This window comes from Siphateles boraxobius, unplaced genomic scaffold (assembly GCF_051911475.1).
Source record: "Siphateles boraxobius isolate OS27281-9 unplaced genomic scaffold, OSU_SipBor_1 77, whole genome shotgun sequence".
In the NCBI taxonomy this organism is placed as follows: Eukaryota; Metazoa; Chordata; class Actinopteri; order Cypriniformes; family Leuciscidae; genus Siphateles; species Siphateles boraxobius.
Window position 1 is genome coordinate 9,341,929 of NW_027509205.1, and position 19,615 is coordinate 9,361,543.

General features: G+C 39.5%; 1 protein-coding gene across 1 annotated transcript in view; it reads left to right on the plus strand.

Moving 5' to 3' along the window:
* Positions 1 to 3,762: 3,762 nt before the first annotated feature.
* Positions 3,763 to 19,615, plus strand: part of wnk3 (WNK lysine deficient protein kinase 3) — a 91,772-nt gene continuing 75,919 nt past the window's right edge. Inside the window, exon 1 of the mRNA XM_077218334.1 lies at positions 3,763 to 4,271. The gene's annotated coding sequence lies outside the window, so the exon portion shown is untranslated. The remainder of the gene's footprint in view (positions 4,272 to 19,615) is intronic.

A 19,615-nucleotide genomic window follows, 5' to 3' on the forward strand; every position in this document is an offset into this window, starting at 1 on the left:
GAACACAAGTACAGACAAGAACGCATATTGAGAAACAGCCCTCGTTTGTCATTAGTCACGTGATTTTCACGTTAACAACACAAGCCTCGAATCGCGGCTTCATCTGGCACGCCCATTTTTTCTCGACACAAGCTCCGACGCCTCGGTTCAAATGTCACATCACTAGTGAACAGCAGGACTAAGCATTTGATGTTTGTGTTCCTTTTCTTTATTGTTTATAGGGAGTTGGGGGAGTAGATTTAGAGCTACTCCGGGGTATACATCACCCGTAGGCATACTTCTATGTCTAGAAACACCAGCTAGACCTGGGCGGACCACCATCTGTAAGTTTGGTTAGGGCGCCTTGATCGTGTGCCAGATAGGTGATGTGTATAATTAGAATAGGTTAGCGGTGGGGTATCTTTTGTTTATTTCTTTTCTTTGGTCGGTCCATCACTCCCCTTTCTCCCTGAAAATTATTGTTTATCATTCACATCATTACCGTGGCAAAAATAAAAGCTTAGTTTGTACGGTATTTGGAAATTGTGTCCTTTTCTCGCACCACGACTCCATGCCTCCTTTATTGGCATTTGTGGGCCCGAGCGGTGGTTTATCAAGTTCCCCTCCCTTTTGGGGGCTGGAACGTAACAGGCTGCAACCATGTTTCTGAGAAGTCCTGTACAGAAAAACCCTTGAGTGACAACAAAAGACCTGTAGCAAGACTTGGTGGCAACAGGCACTGAAGTTTCAGCTTGCACAGTAAGGCGCGTGCTAAAAGCAGGTGGTTGCCATGCCAGAACTCCAAGACGTACACCACTACTGACCGAAAAGCACAAGAAAAGTTTGCTCCGATTTGCTCAATATCATATAAATAAGACAAAGAAGTTTTGGGATTCTGTTCTGTGAAGCAGTGAAACAAAACTGGAACTTTTCGGCCCTATGGATCAGCAGTATGTCTGCAGGAAGAAGAACGAAGCGTATGCTGAAAAGTTCAACATGGTGGTGCTCGGTAATGCTCTATGGCTGCTTTGCATCCCCATGGCTCTGGAAACCTGCATGGAATGCAAAATGGATTGATTAAAATAGTAAACCTCATGCCATCTGAGGAAGCTGAAGTTTGGGCATCATTGGACTTCTAACAGGACAATAATCCCAAGCATACCTCAAATTCCACCAAGACTTGGTTGCAGAAGACGTCCTGGAAGATTATACACTGGCCATCACTGTCACCTGACTTGAACCCCATAGAAAATCTCTGGTGGGATTTGAAGGCGGCAGTTGCAGCACACAAACCCCAAGAATATTACTGAACTTGAGGCCATTGCTCATGAGGAATGGGCAAAGATTCCTCAGAATCGCTGCCAGACGCTGGTGTCTGGTTGCATCTCGTTTGCAGCAGGTCGTTACAGGAAAATGGTGTTCTACTAAGAACTAAGGATGCATGCCATGAAGGGGTTAAATAATATGTCAAAAGTTGAATTTGGGGAAACTACTTGAAACATTTATTGTGTTGAGTTATTTAAATTACTTTTGTTTGATTTGTTCAATGCAAACAGCTGAAAGTCTGTAAAATTCGACAATAACCCTGATTTGTATCATTTTGATTACAACTTCCTTTGCTACTCACTTTGCAAATAGTTTATTCAATTGTTATTGGTGGTAAACTGTGAATTATGCCATATAATAATAATAATTAACTATTCACTTAAGACAAAGATGGTCTATTTGCTTACAGAGCAAACAGGTCTGTGGATGATGCAGTCAACATGGGACTGCATTATATCCTGCAACATCTCGACAGACCAGGGACTTATGGAAGGATCCTCTTTGTGGACTTCAGTTCGGCCTTCAATACCATCATGCCTGGTCTTCTCACAGCCAAACTGACCCAGCTCTCCATACCATCCTCGATCTGTCAGTGGATCACCAGCTTCCTGACGGACCGGCAGCAGCGAGTGAGACTGGGGAAACACACATCCAAGACACTCACAATCAGCACTGGTGCTCCCCAAGGGTGCGTTCTCTCCCCACTGCTCTTCTCCCTGTACACTAATGACTGCACTTCTAAAGACCCCACTGTCAAGCTCCTGAAATTTGCAGACGACACCACTGTCATCGGTCTCATCCGAAACGGTGACGAGTCTGCTTACAGACTGGAGGTTGAACAGCTGGCTGCCTGGTGCAGTTATAACAACCTTGAGCTGAACACGCTCAAAACAGTGGAGATGATCGTGGACTTCAGGAGGAACAGCCCAGCACTCCCCCCACTCACCATCATGAACAGCACTGTGGAAGCAGTGGAGTCATTCAGGTTCCTGGGCACTATCATCTCTCAGGACCTGAAGTGGGACAATCACATTGACTCCACTGTGAAAAAGGCCCAGCAGAGACTGTACTTCCTTCGCCAGCTGAGGAAGTTCAACCTGCCTCAGGATCTGCTGATTCAGTTCTACTCAGCCGTCATTGAGTCTGTCTTGTGCGCTTCCATCACTGTCTGGTTTGGTTCAGCTACCAAATCAGACATCAGGAGACTACAACGGACAGTCCGGACTGCGGAGAGGATTATTGGTGCCCCCCTGCCAAACCTCCAGGACCTGTACTCTTCCAGAGTGAGGAAGAGAGCAGGTAAAATCATCACAGACTCCACTCACCCTGGACACCACCTGTTTGAGCTGTTACCGTCAAGACGGAGACTCAGATCACTGGCCACAAGAACATCTCGGCACAGGAACAGTTTCTTCCCACAGGCCATTTCCCTCCTGAACAGTTAACACTCCTCCCAAGGCATATGCCTGTAAGTGCAATACTCCCACTGTTTAGTGCAATATCCCACAACTCAGGTGATACTTATATGTAGATTTATTTATTTATAATATTCAAAACACTGTAAATAGGTTCATAATCTGTAAATCTGAAAATGTCTATTCTGACTAAACCCAACTGTGATAGTTTTATTCTCATATATTTATATTTTTATTTTTTATTCTTATAATTTGTAGTATTATGTTTCATGTTGTATTTGTATATGTCCACTGGAAGCCTCAGTACCAAAACAAATTCCTTGTGTGTGCAAGCACACTTGGCAATAAAGCTCTTTCTGATTCTGATTCTGATTTCTATTCCCGTCTTATTAGTACTTTTAACTAGTTTTATACTTTGCTTATTGATCAGTACTAGTAGCCGACCTTTTAATCTATCTAACAAAGAAGTAGTCACTAGTAAATCTGCATTAAATACTAGTCTGTATTGTGAAAAATAAACAGTTGATTAAAAAAAAAACAGAATAACTATTTGGAGATATCTTTAATTTCAAAAGAACTTGTAACAATATAGTGGATGATATCCTTGTTCAATCAATGCATAAACATGAGGATACGTTTTTTTAATTACATATTATTTTACATTTGTATATTTGGGTCACTAAAACAGGGGGAAAAGTGTCCCAATTAACCTTAATTTGCCTTATTTGTTGAATATTTATACAGTTTTCCAGTTAACATGACGCAAATAAATAGTTGCTTCAGTTATATAATATCTTTTGATTTACATTACTAATATATTACATTAACTGACGTATTTTCATTATTAAAGCCACATGAATTGTCAAGTGAAATTGTTGGATCCGGCTATTAATAGAAAAGCCAAAACTAAAGTAAAGGCAGGCATGCCCTTTATCCCAATAAGTAACCCTATTAAAATGTAAATAACTTATACCAGAATGGCCAAATCTTATTGTTTTATGAGACGCTTACTGGAAAAATGCGCGGTCCCGCTTGGTCAGACAGGCGGCGGCGCGCAAAGTTGGAGCACGCGGTACGAGCGAGTGCGCGCGCGCGCGTCTCTGTCGTTAACCGAAAAAGGAGAAACGATTGTGCTCGATTGAACTACCACGAACGTCGCAGCGACGGACGTTGCTTTGTAAATTATGTAAAATAAAGACATGTATCACGCTATACACCTGTGAATAAGTTACGTTGACGTTACATTCACCGGCGGAAATGTGTGCTAATAATCTCGCGGAAAAGAACAACAATATGTTTTTTTAACAGATGATGTGTGCAGGAAGATTTGCAGGATTTAACGACGCCGCTCAAACAAGAGAACCAAACGCTCGTATAAGAAAAGGAGCACGTTAAACACCGGCAACGTTAACGTTACACGACAAATTACGCTTATATCCAACGAGATGATGACGAGCTGTTGAGTGTTTGACAGATAGGTTACATTGGAGAAAGCGAGACCTTTCGACGACCTGTTTCAGTTGTAATAACGACAGAGAATGCAGCACACCGGTGAGTACCATTGACTATTATGTTAAATAATCATTAACTGTTAGCTTCGGATATTCAAAGGACCACTATTTGCAGATATAAATTGTAAAATAAAAATGCATCTTTAAGTGCTGTATGTGTTTCAGACATATAGAAATAGAAACATAGCTTAGATGCTAACACAACGCGGTGGTGCTGAAATAGATATTGGCAGTGGGCGAGACGAGTAATATTGCCGCCTGAACGGTAAAAAAATAAATAAAGATGTTTCCATCTTTTCTTGGTCCGCTTTTCACTTCTGGTTCCACATAGGTTTCTGCTCTTGATCGTGTCTTTTATTTTCTTTATCCGTATTTGACTTGCTAACTGAGTGACAGTAAATGAAGACTGAATGTGCAGCTGAGACAAGCGTTTGCTCTCTATCTTTCTGTATTATGTCATACTATGCTCTTAACAGATTCATTTATGCTTATCGCCAATTTAACGACTGATGGTGGTTGATTTAGCACGTTACAACCTAATAGCACACGCTTGTGTATTTTTCTTATGGCTGCCATGTCCTCTGTTGCTATGTGTTTTCAACTCAAAGCGTTGGCCACTTGCTCAGCGTAGTGGTTCATAGATGGTCCCTGTGTATTGGTTGTCTACCATATCTTTCTTTTAAAATATAAACAATGTTGTAGTAGTAAGATTTTGAGTCAATGACAGATAAGCATGTCTGAGGTTATGAAAACAAGAAATTAGTTTAAAGTGCTACGTTCTTTGAAATTGGTTCGTACGAGTTTCTACAGATGTTTTTGAGTCATGTCAAGTGGTGCAAAAAATTTAAAATAAATTTAAAATGGGTTTACTTAACGTTACTCCATTTGACCTGACCTGATGTGACCTGCCTTTTTATATAGTCAAAATATGTTTTTTTTATTTATGACCATAAAAGACAGTAATCCGGGTCTGAAGAGATAATACTATGTTTTATGGTTTTCTTCTTACATGACATCACAATGGTTTGCTGCATATTGGTTACTCCATGCTAACTTTGGTTTGATTAGCAGATGTTTTTCAAATATTAATATTTTTAAACATAAAATGTTTAATGTTGTAAGAAATAGTAAAAATTATACAATAATATAACATTAAATACATTTTTTGGGTGACTATAGATCTAGACCCAAAAAAACATCACTTGGCCTAATTGATCCATATACCATGTATTGCTATATAAAGAACCTAGCATTTAAGTAATGTACACCGTAACCATAAAAGTTTGGAGTCTGTAAGAATTTTAAAAAACAAATTTTTGAAAAAAGTCTCTTGCTCACTCCGGCTGAATTAATTTGATCAAAATACAGTAAAATTGTGAAATATTGTCAACAGTGACTTATCAACAGTTGTGCTGCTTAATACTTTTGTGGAATCCATGATAAAAAAAATTCAGGCTTCTTTGATGAATAGAACTCATCCTTGTTTATCATCTGTTTATCCCCCCAAATATATATTATATTATATTGTATAAATTTGTGTTCGCCTCCTAACACAGGTTTGTTGATTTAATAGTAGGGTCTAGGCGTCACCATAATATACGGCAGAGTCTTGGGACTTCCGGCAGAGGTCTGGGACAGCATTTATTTGAAATAGAAATCTTTTGTAATGTCTTTACTGTACCTTTTGATACGTTTCATGTGCCCTTACTGAGTAAAAGTAATGGTTTAAAAAAATCTTACTGACCTAACCCTAACTTGTATGCAGCTTAGTGTATTTGTGCAATCTATGCTAATGGGGACAAAGCAGTGATTAGTGTAAAAGTGATGTTAAAAATCCCTCAACTTCATTGGTAATCTGCCCCGTATTGTACGAAAGGATAAAACAACAGAGAGCTTATTTTAGTCATAAACCTCAAAAGCACAGTAGTAGCCTCTTATTATTCGTAATCCACATCATGGCAAGCTTCGATTAAATGGTCTCACCTTGATTATATCATAGACTGAACAAAGAGAAGGTAGTATTAGGCGGTATAGTCTCTCTTTTCTGGTTCACTGTGTACCCTATACCTTCTGTGACCACAGTGACACTCACTTTCACATGCTTGACCCAGATTGGACAAAAGTGTTTTTGTGTTGTTGTTGGTGTTACTTAATGGGATGAGGACAAACTTTATGCCTTCAACTACAGCTGTCATTTTGCTATAATTTTCACCTTTGAATTTTACAAGCACCAGATTTCATTTAGGAACATTTGTCTTGACTCTGTGCTGGGTCCTCTTGGCCATAGCTTATTTACTTTAAAAAGAGCGTTTTGTAATTTTAAATCAGATTTAGCAATATTCTGAGATTACAGCCATTATCATTGTGAATCATAACACAATCTCTTTTTCCTAGAAATAGCCTAGATTGTGGTTGAGGAATGAGTATTGATGTGACTGGTTAAAAAGAAATCAATTGTGACAGCAAATTATCCAGCCTACTTGCATCAGCGCCTGAAGCAAACGCAGATCCACAATCTCCAATCATACATTTGATGATTTTTGCCTCTAGTGTCATTCAGAATAATATGACAAAGAACATATGACCATAGCGAGACCTTTCTTGTACTGCAAACTGACCTTTTCATCTCAGCTTGAATGGGCACTTAACTCAGTTGCAAACTAAGCTGTAAATTATGTAGATACCTCAGTAATCCAAGACAGACAGCAAATGTCGGACGTTCCAGTTTAAAATTACTTTTTGTTGTTGTTGCTCTTCCTGACATTTTAAATCTAAAAGGAATAGTTTCGAAAATCCAAAAATGAAAATTCTGATCATTTATTCACTCGTACAAACCTGCATGACTTTCTTCTGCAAAACACACACACACACACACACACACACACACACACACACACACACACACACACACACACACACACACACACACACACACACACACACACACACACACACACACACACACACACACAAATAAAACAAAAACAAATAAACACTAAATATGTCCGTTTAAAGTTTATATATATATATATATATATATATATATATATATATATATATATTAGTATTTTAATTAAGATTGTGTTAATATAACTAAATTTGAATAATTCTGATATTCTAATTCTATTATTGGAGCCCCCCTGGAAGTTTGCTGAAACCCCTAGGCCCCAGCTCCCTGGTTGGTAACCTCTGTTTTTCTGCCTCCTAAAACAGAAGCGGAGTTATGATTATGTCTGCATTGTCAACACAGAAAGGCTCTACTTACTTTGCACAATTTATTTACAATTGAAACATAGCTGACACTTATTCCATTCCATTTTATTTACTGCTTTGGCTGATATCATCATACTCATATTCTGCTCCACACCCCTTCAACTCCCACGTGCCCAAACTTCAGTTGGTTTTCTTGTGGTGGAATTTTGTCCATTGTCACTCCTGTCACTCACACTCAAACTAGCACATATTTTGTCACGGGAAAATCTCCCCAACTCTTTGTGTGTGTGTGTGTGTGTGTGTGTGTGTGTGTGTGTGTGTGTGTGTGTGTGTGTGTGTGTGTGTGACCCCCCCCTTCCTTTATATCCCTTCCTTGTTCTCATTCACACACATTTTTCCCATCCATTTCAACCCAACCCCCCTCTCCCCTTATCTGACTCCCCCTCGACTGTCTGTCTAAAAACTTGATGTCCTCTCTGCAGTGCCTACCCACAATCCTTTCCTGTCCCCCCCCTTTTTCATCTAGCTTCATCATAGCTCAAAGCCCCAAACCTTTCTGTCTGCCCCCTCCCTAAACACATACACAGATACACACACGCTACGTTCCCTGGCTCCCTCTTTGTCTGCCTCAGTAAATCAGCAGAGCCTGCTCAGTTCCAAGGGATTAATGTGTGTATGCCGGTGAAGAGAGCAATGAAAAAACTGGGAGAGGCGGAGAGAGCTCGATTTTTGTGTAGCGCCTGTTGTGTTTGGAGTTTCAAAGCACTGTGGGAGCGGACAACATGGCGTGTGTGTGTGAGAGAGTGTGCTTTAACAACACAGTGCACTGATTAGCTGTGTCTTTGTTGAGGAAGAGCTTGGGTATGGCATGATAAAGTGATTTCAGAGACATTTAAGAAGGTCCTGTCCAATGTGAGCTGCAGTTGACGCACTTTATAAGCCTGTCAGACCTTTTAAACCCACCTAGAGAAAGCGTTTGCACATTTCAAAGAGGATTAAATCACAGGCACGGATATTCAAATTAGCGATACATCTGGGTGAGGTTGAACGCCGTATGTCATGATTAGTCCCACATCTCCACTGACAGATGAGAATGTAGAATAACAGAGCTGATATACCAAACTAAACATCCTCAGAGTTGACTGGGCTTGTCATATTCCGATTTTCCCCAAAGCATTGTTTGCTAAATTAGCCTTAAAGGTGCAGTAAGCGATTTCTGAAAACACTAGTTTTGAAAGTGGATCAAACCGATCGACACAAAACACTTGTAGCCAATTAGAAGTAGGCGGTGTATATACACTCTGGATGTATACTGGGCAGTTGTGGCCTAATGGTTAGAGAGTCAGACTTGTTATCCGAAGGTCGTGGATTCGAATCTCAGTACTGTCAGGAAATGTAGGTGGGGGAGTGAATGAACAGCACTCCCTTCCACTCTCATTACCCACAACTGAGGTGCCCTTGAGCAAGACACTTAAACCCCAATCGCTTTAAATTTTTTGTTCTTCCTTGTTCGTTCATCATCTTCTCTTTATTTTTCGCAAAGCTTTATTTTGCTTCGCTTTTGCTATGATGAAGACACATCCACACTTGTATTGTGTGTTCATGCATTTGGGGTGGATTAATGAAGGGAAGGTCATGTTTGTTTGGGTTGATTTCAAATATCAACAATGATTCTCAAAAATCACTTACTGCACTTTTAAAATATTTCGATTGTTATGGAGTATGCATTTTATTTATAGCTAGTGATCCACTGAAATTCTGGACACACTGGACACCGAAAACAAAAAATAAATTAAGTGATAATATACTACGTTCAAAAGTTTTGGATCAGTAAGATTTAAAAAATAATATATATAATGATTTTATTTAGCAAGGATGAATTAAATTGTTTAAAGTGACAGTAAAGACATTTTTAATGTTACAAAAGATTTCTATTTCAAATTAATTGTATTATTTTGAACTTTCTATTCATCAAAGAATACTGAAAAAAAAAATATCACTGTTTCCACAAAATATTAAGCAGCACAATTGTTTTCAAGATTGGTAATAATAAGAAATTATTCTTGAGCAGCAAATCAATTCATTAAGCACCTTTCACACTGCCAGTGATTTTCCGGAATCTGAATTTTTCGTTCACACACATCCCTTAAAGGATTAGTTCACCTCAAAAATGAAAATTTCCTAATAATTTACTCACCCTAGTGCCATCCTAGATATCCACTTCTTTCTTTCCTCAGTGGAAGAGAAAATAAGTTTTTTGAGGAAAACATTTCTGGATTTTTCTTCGAATAATGGACTTCAGTGACAACCACTGTTTTGAGGTCCAAATCAATGCAGTTTCAAAGGTCTTTGAAGTGCTTGAAAATGCTGTGCACGATCGAGGCTGAGGAGGAGGGTCTTGTCTAGCGAAACGATAGGTCATTTTCAAAAAAAAATATCATCTATATATATTTTAACTACAATTGTGCGGATTGAGCTGATCTGCAAAGCGCCGGGAACTACGTCATCACGTTGAAAGGTCATGCCCATGTCGCTGGCACCATCACTACGACACACACCTTACGGCATTGGTTCTGGCTGTTGTTCACACAGGGCGCGTTTCGGGACTGATCCCGGCAATGTTACTAGGTCCCCATCCCGGCACTCTAGCAATTTTCCGGGATCAACGTGCTATGTTAAAGGGGCTTTAGAATGATTTCTGAAGGATCGTTTGCTGAAATTTACTACCAACATCTATGCTCCACTTTTAAAAATATTGAATATTATTTGTAAAACATCTTCATACATGTAAAACTATTTTTTTTTTTTTTAACACATATACTCACATTTTACACTATAAAATGCTTGAGAATCCTTGCCAGTATTCAAAAAACAAATTCCAAAATTTCAGTGACCAAAACTTTGGTGCATTTCCACTCGGTTGGTACTTTTCGAAATAACGTTACGTCAATTGACTTTTCAGATGTAGTCATTGTTATATCCGCTCCTGTCTGCTGTTGTGTGTTCAGTACAATTTGAAAGTGGAACTTTGTAATAAATTGAGAAAATCGAATGTACTTAACAGTATTTAACTCTCTTAAAGAGGACTGACAAACATATTCTGCTGGGGGAATACAGCCATAGATGCAATAAAGAAATATCTGATTGTGACATGATCCGAGTCCTCTGTCAGAAATGAGTTTGGGAAGGGAGTGGGTGAGTGTGAGTGATGTGTTTAATGTACGTTTTTGACGTTCTGTAATCACTCTGTCCGGTATGTGGTTTTTATGGGAACTCCTTGCCCTGAGGACTCAGGCAAATAAGCTTGTGATTAAAGTAGCACTTCCTCCTCTCATGGGTTGTTGTTGTTGATATCCTTTTATATCCAAACAGTCAGTTATTATATATATATACACTGAACAAAATTATAAATGCAACACCTTTGTCTTTGCCCCCATTTTTCATGAGCTAAACTCAAAAGATCTAAGAATTTTTCTATGTACACAAAAGGGCTATTTCTCTCAAATATTGTTCACAAATCTGTCTGAATCCGTGTTAGTGAGCAATTCTGCTTTTCCGAGATAATCCATCCACCTCACAGGTGTGGCATATCAAGATGCTGATTAGACAGCATGATTATTGCACAGGTGTGCCTTAGGGGTGCGCCGATCCGATACTGGGTATTGCTCCGATACTACAAATATTTACCGGATCGGGTATCGCCAGATGAGACCATCCAAATCCGATCCGATATTGTAGCCTACAAATGTTATTGTTAACACAACACAAAAGGCACAAAAACATTATAAAGCACTATAATGTTTTCGTGTACTATATTCCAAGTTTTCTGAAGCCATTACTAGGGCTGGGGCGGTATGGATTTTTTCTAACCGCGGTTGAAAAACAAGATTTTCCCGTGGCATGGTGGTAAACCGCTTTAAACACCACATATTCAATATCGCATTGAATTCATCATTTTCAGGAGAATACATTATGATGTTCACATTGGAAATGAAAGAACACCTATTGCAACATGTCTTAATTACAAATATTATACTCCATATTTATGTTTACATAATATAGTGTTATTTTTTATTTAATCTATGTCGATTATATGAAAAGTGAACAGCATGAGTAAGATAAGATCATAAGATGGGTTCAGACATGATTTTGACCACTTTATTAAGTTTGGTTTTGTAGAAAGCCTTTCTTTAAATTAAATTTCGTTTTGTATAAATTGTACCTTAATTTTAATCACCGTTTCATTAACTAGTTGCCTGGAATTAATAAATAAGAAGCAAATATAGCAGACATAATCAGGAGGACGTGGAAGCGCGGGTGCGATCTCTTGCACGTGAACTGGAGCTTGTCTCAAATGAACCGAAACTCGGCGTAGGCTAGGCCTAAATGTCTACTTTTAAACAAAATTCAAAACGAAATGATAAAATTTTAGTCTACAGTAGCCTAGTCAGGTAAGGTCAGGTTTGCCGATGTGCGTTATAGGCTATTTACTTATTTATATTTATCCATGTGCGCCGATCGGAGACAGAGTTCACTGCTGATATTCTGGGGATACAACATAGCCAATATACTAGGGACTTTAGCCTTTAAATATCTTTGCTGCATTGGATCAGTGTTCTTTCTAGAACAGCCAAGAGCTTTCTAGCCTCGCGGCAGCAGCGCCTCGCATTGCTCATAGACCTTAAAACAGTCAGCGCCGCGGATGCGGTTTCTAAAATTGATCAAAAAACGTTGGTGCGGGTGGATGGCGGACAGATGAGTTTTGTGATGCGTTTGTGGATGAAATAATAATAGCCCATCCGCGCATCTCTAATACGAATGGAATGTTATTATGCGTCATGGAACATTGCGCTCCACAACTCGCGAAAGATCGGATTTGCTCCATCTTTTGATAAGTTTTGTTTAGAAAACCTTGAATCCATGTAAACCACTATATCATTAGACATAATCCATGTCATTAGAATCAATGAATCAAAGTCATTAGACACAACGTAACGTGCACACATGTGCAGGTTTTTTTTTTCTTTTCTTTTTTTCTTTGGTGATGACGGTGACGAGCTCAGACCCGCGGTTGGAGTCACAGGACCGCGGTAATGCGGTAACCGTCCCAGCCCTAGCCATTACATATAGTTAAATGTGAGGTACAGATTTAAATCGTTAAATTAATCTTAACCTAAGTGCTTCCCTCCGCTGCGGCTGTCAGTCATTCTCCATTCAGCACTCAAACAGCGCATCGCACTCGGTTACGACAGTCAACACGATGAAACTCTCTCCAAGATGAGTCAATGTTCCTATTATTATACTGTAGATTTGTAGATAAAGGTCTATGGTTTGCATAAAAGGACTTTAACGTGCTGGAGTTTCACATTTTACTTTCTACCGGGTGTCTGTTAGATCACAACACAACTGATCAGTGATCACAACACTGGAGTAGAGAGCGATATAATTGCTCTTCACGCGCACATTAACTGAAATTTAAAACTGTTAAAAGGCTCAAACTAATGAATAAATAAAGAGTATATGTATATCTTACTTTTGTGCTTTGAACTTTTCAATGCGAAGCGCTGCACGCCGTGACTCCATGTTGCTTCGACCGCATCATTCTGCGCATGGGATGCGCATAAGGTTTTGTGCCGTTCTGAATTGGAGCCTTTCATATTACAATACTTTTGCGCTATGGCAGTTTATTGATAGCTTTAGTTGTTCTGTCCAATCTATCATATGTCGCTGCTTCATTAAAAAGTTGCTCTTAAAATTTTAAAATAAATGTTATTATAATTATTTAATTATATAGTATATATTTTGTCTGTATTGTTTTACAAAGGAAAATGATGTTAAAGTTAAGCTTTGATGCCTTTAACAAAATAATAATCGCAGTCTCTTCCCCACAGTGAGGCATACAGATACAGTTTATTAGGTAATTTTGCACTGTTTTTTAAATTATTATTTTAGTATTGGATCGGATCGGTATCGGCCAATACTGAGTCCCAGGTATCGGAGGCAAAAAAGGCGGATTGTGCCACCCCTAATGTGCCTTAGGCTGGCCACAATAATAGACCACTCTAAAATGTGCAGTTTTATCACACAGCACAATGCCATCGATGTCGCAAGTTTTGAGGGAACGTGCAATTGGCATGCTGACTGCAGAAATGTCCACCAGAGCTGTTGCCCGCAAATTGAATGTTCATTTCTTTACCGTTAGCCGTCTTCAAAGGAGTTTCAGAGAATTTGGCAATACATCCAACCGGCCTCACAACCGCAGACCACGTGTGACCACACCAGCCCAGGACCTCCACATCCAGCATCTTCACCTCCAAGATTGTCTGAGACCAGCCACCCGGACAGCTGCTGCAACAACCGGTTTGCATAACCAAAGAATTTCTGCACAAGCTGTCAGAAACTGTCTCAGGGAAGCTCATCTGCATGCTCGTCGTCCTCATCAGGGTCTCGACCTGACTGCAGATCGTCGTTGTAACCGACTTGAGTGGGCAAATGCTCACATTTGATGGCGTCTGGCACTTTGGAGAGGTGTTCTCTTCATGGATGAATCCCGGTTTTCACTGTACAGGGCAGATGGCAGACAGCGTGTATGGCGTCTTGTGGGTGAGTGTTTTGCTGATATCAACGTTGTGGATCGAGTGACCCATGGTGGTGGTGGAGTTATGGTATTATGTTGTATGGCAGGTGTATGTTATGGACAACGAACACAGGTGCATTTTATTGATGGCATTTTGAATGCATAGAGATACCGTGACAAGATCCTGAGGCCCTTTGTTGTGCCATTCATCCACAACCATCACCTCATGTTGCAGCATGATAATGCGCGGCCCCATGTTGCAAGGATCTGTACACAATTCCTGGAAGCTGAAAACATCCCAGTTCTTGCATGGCCAGCATGTCACACCCATTGAGCATGTTTGGGATGCTCTGGATCGGTATATACAACAGCGTGTTGCAGGTCCTGCCAATATCCAGCAACTTCGCACAGCCATTGAAGAGGAGTGGACCAACATTCCACTGGCCACAATGTTGGCCACTGGCCACAAAAAACCTGATCAACTCTATGCAAAGGAGATGTGTTGCACTGCGTGAGGCAAATGGTGGTCACACCAGATACTGACTGGTTTTAGGTCTTGACTGGTTTGTCTTGGATCTTTGAGTTCAGCTCATGAAAAATGGGGGCAAAAACAAGTGTTGCGTTTATAATTTTGTTCAGTGTGTGTGTGTGTGTATTAGGGATGGGCAATATATTATCGTTTGCGATATACCGGTAAAATTTTCCTCACGATAAGAATTAGTCTTCCCACGATAATAACGATTAAAGCCTAGTTGATGACGGGACCCATTCGCAGCTCACGCCCATGGCGGAAGGCGGACGTGAAGCTGAGATTATATACAAAGTCAATGCAAAGACCCGTATAGAAGCCTCGTTCAGGTGGGCGTCGCGAATGACGCAAATTGGGCGAAAAAAATTTCAACTCGAGCGAATGTTCAAGCGTCTAACTAGACGCGTATTTGACGCTCTATTCGCGTTCGGTGCGAACACACCATTACTACCTCTACAATCTGGAACTGGTACACACAGATAGATTTTGGAACTGGTACACACAGATAGATTTTCACCCGCCCATCTCGCCGAACATTGACTGAGCGCTTGAGAGTTTCGCGCTCCGTCAAGTGATCCGTAAAGCCAACTATATCAGTTCATCTCAATGAATACACAGTGTAATTGTCACGCAGTAAACACTAGTGTGAGGCGTACGACTCGCTGCCGCTTTGCTGAGAGCGCTCAGTGTTTCTCGCACACTCAATGAGAGAGGGAGTCTTACATACCATGCAGAATTGAATTGTACATGACGTCTACATGTAAATGATATTATTTGTTGTATTTTCCTGTAAAAATAATGGAGTTCATCTGGAATTATTCAGCTTTTATGACCAAGCAGAAACTAATGCGCAAATGCAGACGTGATAATATTCATGAACCCAGCAGCTCATCAATCCTTAGTTCGGTTTATATTGTTATTAGTATCAGAATTCGTAGTAGTATTAGTAGCTATAACTATTCGTTGTTAGTTTTTTTACATTTCAAACTTGTAAATGATTTGAACTGTGTGATGTTTTTCAGTAGGCATATAGTTGCACTATTTAAACATTATCTGCACTTTTACAGAAAGAAATGTATATGCAACTTTTCCATTTCTGCAAGGGATGGTGTTTGGATTTTCACTGTTTTTTAAATTATTTTATGTATGGTAATTGGTATTTTATAGGAGCCTATTTGATGAAGGGTACATTTTACTTTGCATGCAGCTATCACTTGTAGCCAAAAACAGTGGTGAATATGGTAGGCTATTATATTTATATCGTCATTGATATCGTTATCGCAATAAATGCCAGAAAATATCGTGATGTATTTTTAAGGCCATATCGCCCATCCCTAGTGTGTATTTATGTATGTATGTCTATATTTCCCATATATATATATATATATATATATATATGTATGTGTGTGTGTATATACATGCATACATACATACATACCGGTATGTACATATACAGAGAGATAGAGAACGATTAGTTTTTAAAAAAATGAGATGTAATCCGAGACTTTTTGTTAATCAAATGAATCATAATCATCACGGATAAAAAACAAAATCTGAAAGACTTTTCAATTATTTCCTGACATGCCATTCATGTTATGATCATTGTAAGAATGCAGCCAGTTTATGGAGTTGCTGATGTCAACTAGTACAACTAGTCTAATGTGAACTAGCCTGCTTGCTTACACCTCATGTGCTATCCCTTTGTATTTTTTAAGTTCACCTTTGTGTGTGTGGGGGAGAGGGACATACAGAGTTTTTACTTCAATTTGCATTTTACTTTAATCTTATCTGCAGATGTTTTTTCAATAAACCAGAGTTGCCTGCTAAACCTGCATTTCAAGATATTTTCCTCATGAAATCTATAAGCTCAAAAATAAAACTTAAAGAGAGCTTTCAGTGATAGTTCTTCCAAAATCAGAATTGAAGGGTAAGTTCGGCGTTTTACAAGTTAAGCCCTGTTTTAAGATTGTTTCTGATGAAATCGAAAGGTTAAGATCAAAATTTGGACTAGGGCTGGGCGATATGGCCAAAAAATCATATCTCGGTATTTTTTGGTTAAATGGCGATATACGATATATATCTCGGTACTTTCTACGTTTTTCTATTTGGATAAAGAAAATGTATTTATTTAAAAAAAAATGTTATTTCACATCCTGCTCAATGATATCCAAACAATGATATTGAAGGATATGGAAACAAATAGGGAATGTAATGTAGGCTATGCAATATACTGGTCCTACCAGCACAGTAATACCATGGTCAGTGAACCATTTACCAGTGGTTTTGGCACTGTGAGCAGGTGCCAGGTCGTGCTGAAAAATGAAATCTTCATCTCCATAAAGCTTTTCAGCAGATGGAAGCATGAAGTGCTCCAAAATCTCCTGATAGCTAGCTGCATTGACCCTGCCCTTGATAAAACACAGTGGACCAACACCAGCAGCTGACATGGAACCCCAGACCATCACTGACTGTGGGTACTTGACACTGGATTCATGCATTTCCTTCTCCCCAGTCTTCCTCCAGACTCTGGCACCTTCATTTCCGAATGACATGCAAAATTTGCTTTCATCCGAAAAAAGTACTTTGGACCACTGAGCAACAGTCCAGTGCTGCTTCTCTGTAGTCCAGGTCAGGCGCTTCTGCCGCTGTTTCTGGTTCAAAAGTGGCTTGACCTGGGGAATGTGGCACCTGTAGCCCATTTCCTGCACACGGCTGTGCACGGTGGCTCTGGATGTTTCTACTCCTGACTCAGTCCACTGCTTCCGCAGGTCCCCCAAGGTCTGGAATCGGTCCTTCTCCACAATCTTCCTCAGGGCCCGGTCACCTCTTCTCGTTGTGCAGCGTTTTTGCCACACTTTTTCCTTCCCACGGACTTCCCACTGAGGTGCCTTGATACAGCACTCTGGGAACAGCCTATTTGTTCAGACATTTCTTTCTGTGTCTTACCCTCTTGCTTGATGGTGTCAATGATGGCCTTCTTGACAGCAGTCAGGTCGGCAGTCTTACCCATGATTGCGGTTTTGAGTAATGAAACAGTTTGGGAGTTTTTAAAAGCCTCAGGAATCTTTTGCAGGTTTTTAGAGTTAATTAGTTGATTCAGATGATTAGGTTAATAGCTCGTTTAGAGACCCTTTTCATGATATGCAAATTTTTTGAGATAGGAATTTTGGGTTTTCATGAGCTGTATGCCAAAATCATCATTATTAAAACAATAAAAGACCTGAAATATTTCAGTTGGTGTGCAATGAATCTAAAATATATGAAAGTTTAATTTTTATCATTACATTATGGAAAATAATGAACTTTGTACAATACATGTCCTTCTCAAAAAATTAGCATATTGTGATAAACTCGATATACCGCCCAGCCCTAATTTGGACACATGCTGCTGTCACAAAAATCGCTGCAAAAGATGCTTTCCAACAGGTTTTATCGTAGTTTTTGGAAGAATGTCCGGTTGTGAGGCGTTGGAAAAATAGGTCCACAGTTTTACAACGAATGGTAAAACACCTGTTGGAAAGCATCTTTTGCAGCGATTTCTGCGTGAGCATATCAGTGAACACCCCAGACCACTCGGTGAGTTTCACGTCTTTGTAAACTAAAGTTTAATGCGTTTATATGAATGATTCTTCCAATGCACCTATGAAACCATTGTATAGGTGGGGGGGTGCTAACACAAAAACCTAAAATTCTCGGGACAGCAGCATTTGTCCAAATTTTAATCTTAACCGTTTGATTTCATCAGAAACGATCTTAAACAGTGCTTTATTTGTAAAACGCCGAACTTACCCTTTAAGGTACTTTAAAGGCAACAAGACATGTCCGAATCCAATGATCGTGCAACTTCCTCTCTCCTGAGATGACTTCATCTGAACATTTTTTTGAAGGCAGCATAGATGTATCCTTCGCCTGTGATATCCCACAATCCTGTGCGTTCCATTCCGTGACAATTGAACAAGAAATAAATATAGTGTCTGAAAGTTGCGGTTGGTGGTCAGTTTGTGGGTAAAAGTATGTTTTTGGACAAATCTTTCCACTTTTGATGCCATTTCTAGCAAAAAATTATTGCAGTAATTAAGTATTCTCTTAGTTATCACCAAAGCTTTGTTGATTATTAAACCACTATGCTGCCTCAGAAATCTGTCTGAAATGGGTTTTGTGAAGTACCTTCGTGCGCCAATGCTGTCTGCAAAGCCATTGCCTGAAAGGACAGCGAGGCAACAAGTCAGCTACTTAAGCTTTCGGTTGCTGCCGTAGTTTTGTACTACATTGTGTAATTTGCTCTCACATGCTCAAAGCACAACAGAAATGTCCTGCTATTTCACCTTTACTTCCATAACAACTGGAATGAATAGTTAACCTTTGTTTTCCCAGTTTTATTTTCTGAGAGAAAGCAAGGAGCATATTTTTCCACCTCTGAATCAGTCATGTCATTATTAGCATGTTGCCTGTGGCAATCTAACCTGATGGATGTGGCCTGCCAGAAGACAGATGAGCATGACAAGAGGAGAGCTGAAGATAATGATGTCATCAGTGAGAAAAAGAGGGAAATTGAGTTTGTGATAGGAGGCAGAAGTTGGATTTATGGGTCACAAAGATCATTGAATCTTGTGAGAGGCAGTGTCAGGTGTTGCTCTGTATGAATGCTCCCGGAGAGCACTACTAGAGGAACAATGAAAATCCACTCATTTTAAACATGAGAAGCTGTAATGCTCCCCATGTGGACCAATACTGCTGACTACAATTAATATGGTTTTACTGCATATGGTCCCTTAGCGATGATCTGTGATGGTCACTCATGTTCATTCTGTATCTGCTCTGCCTCTGATTTATAATTAATGATGGCATAAAGGACCTTTAGGGTTAAATTATTCAATCACAATCCGCTGTGTTCCTTTAGTTTTTTAATGGCTAATATTTGTTGGCATTTTTTAAATTTGTTATGCTTATGCACCAGGTACCCCTCATGATTGTGGACAGCTTAATTAATAACTGGATTAGTCATTTACTTTCCTCATTGTTTGAGGGCTCTTGTTTAGAATATAGCTGCTGGACTACTAATCAT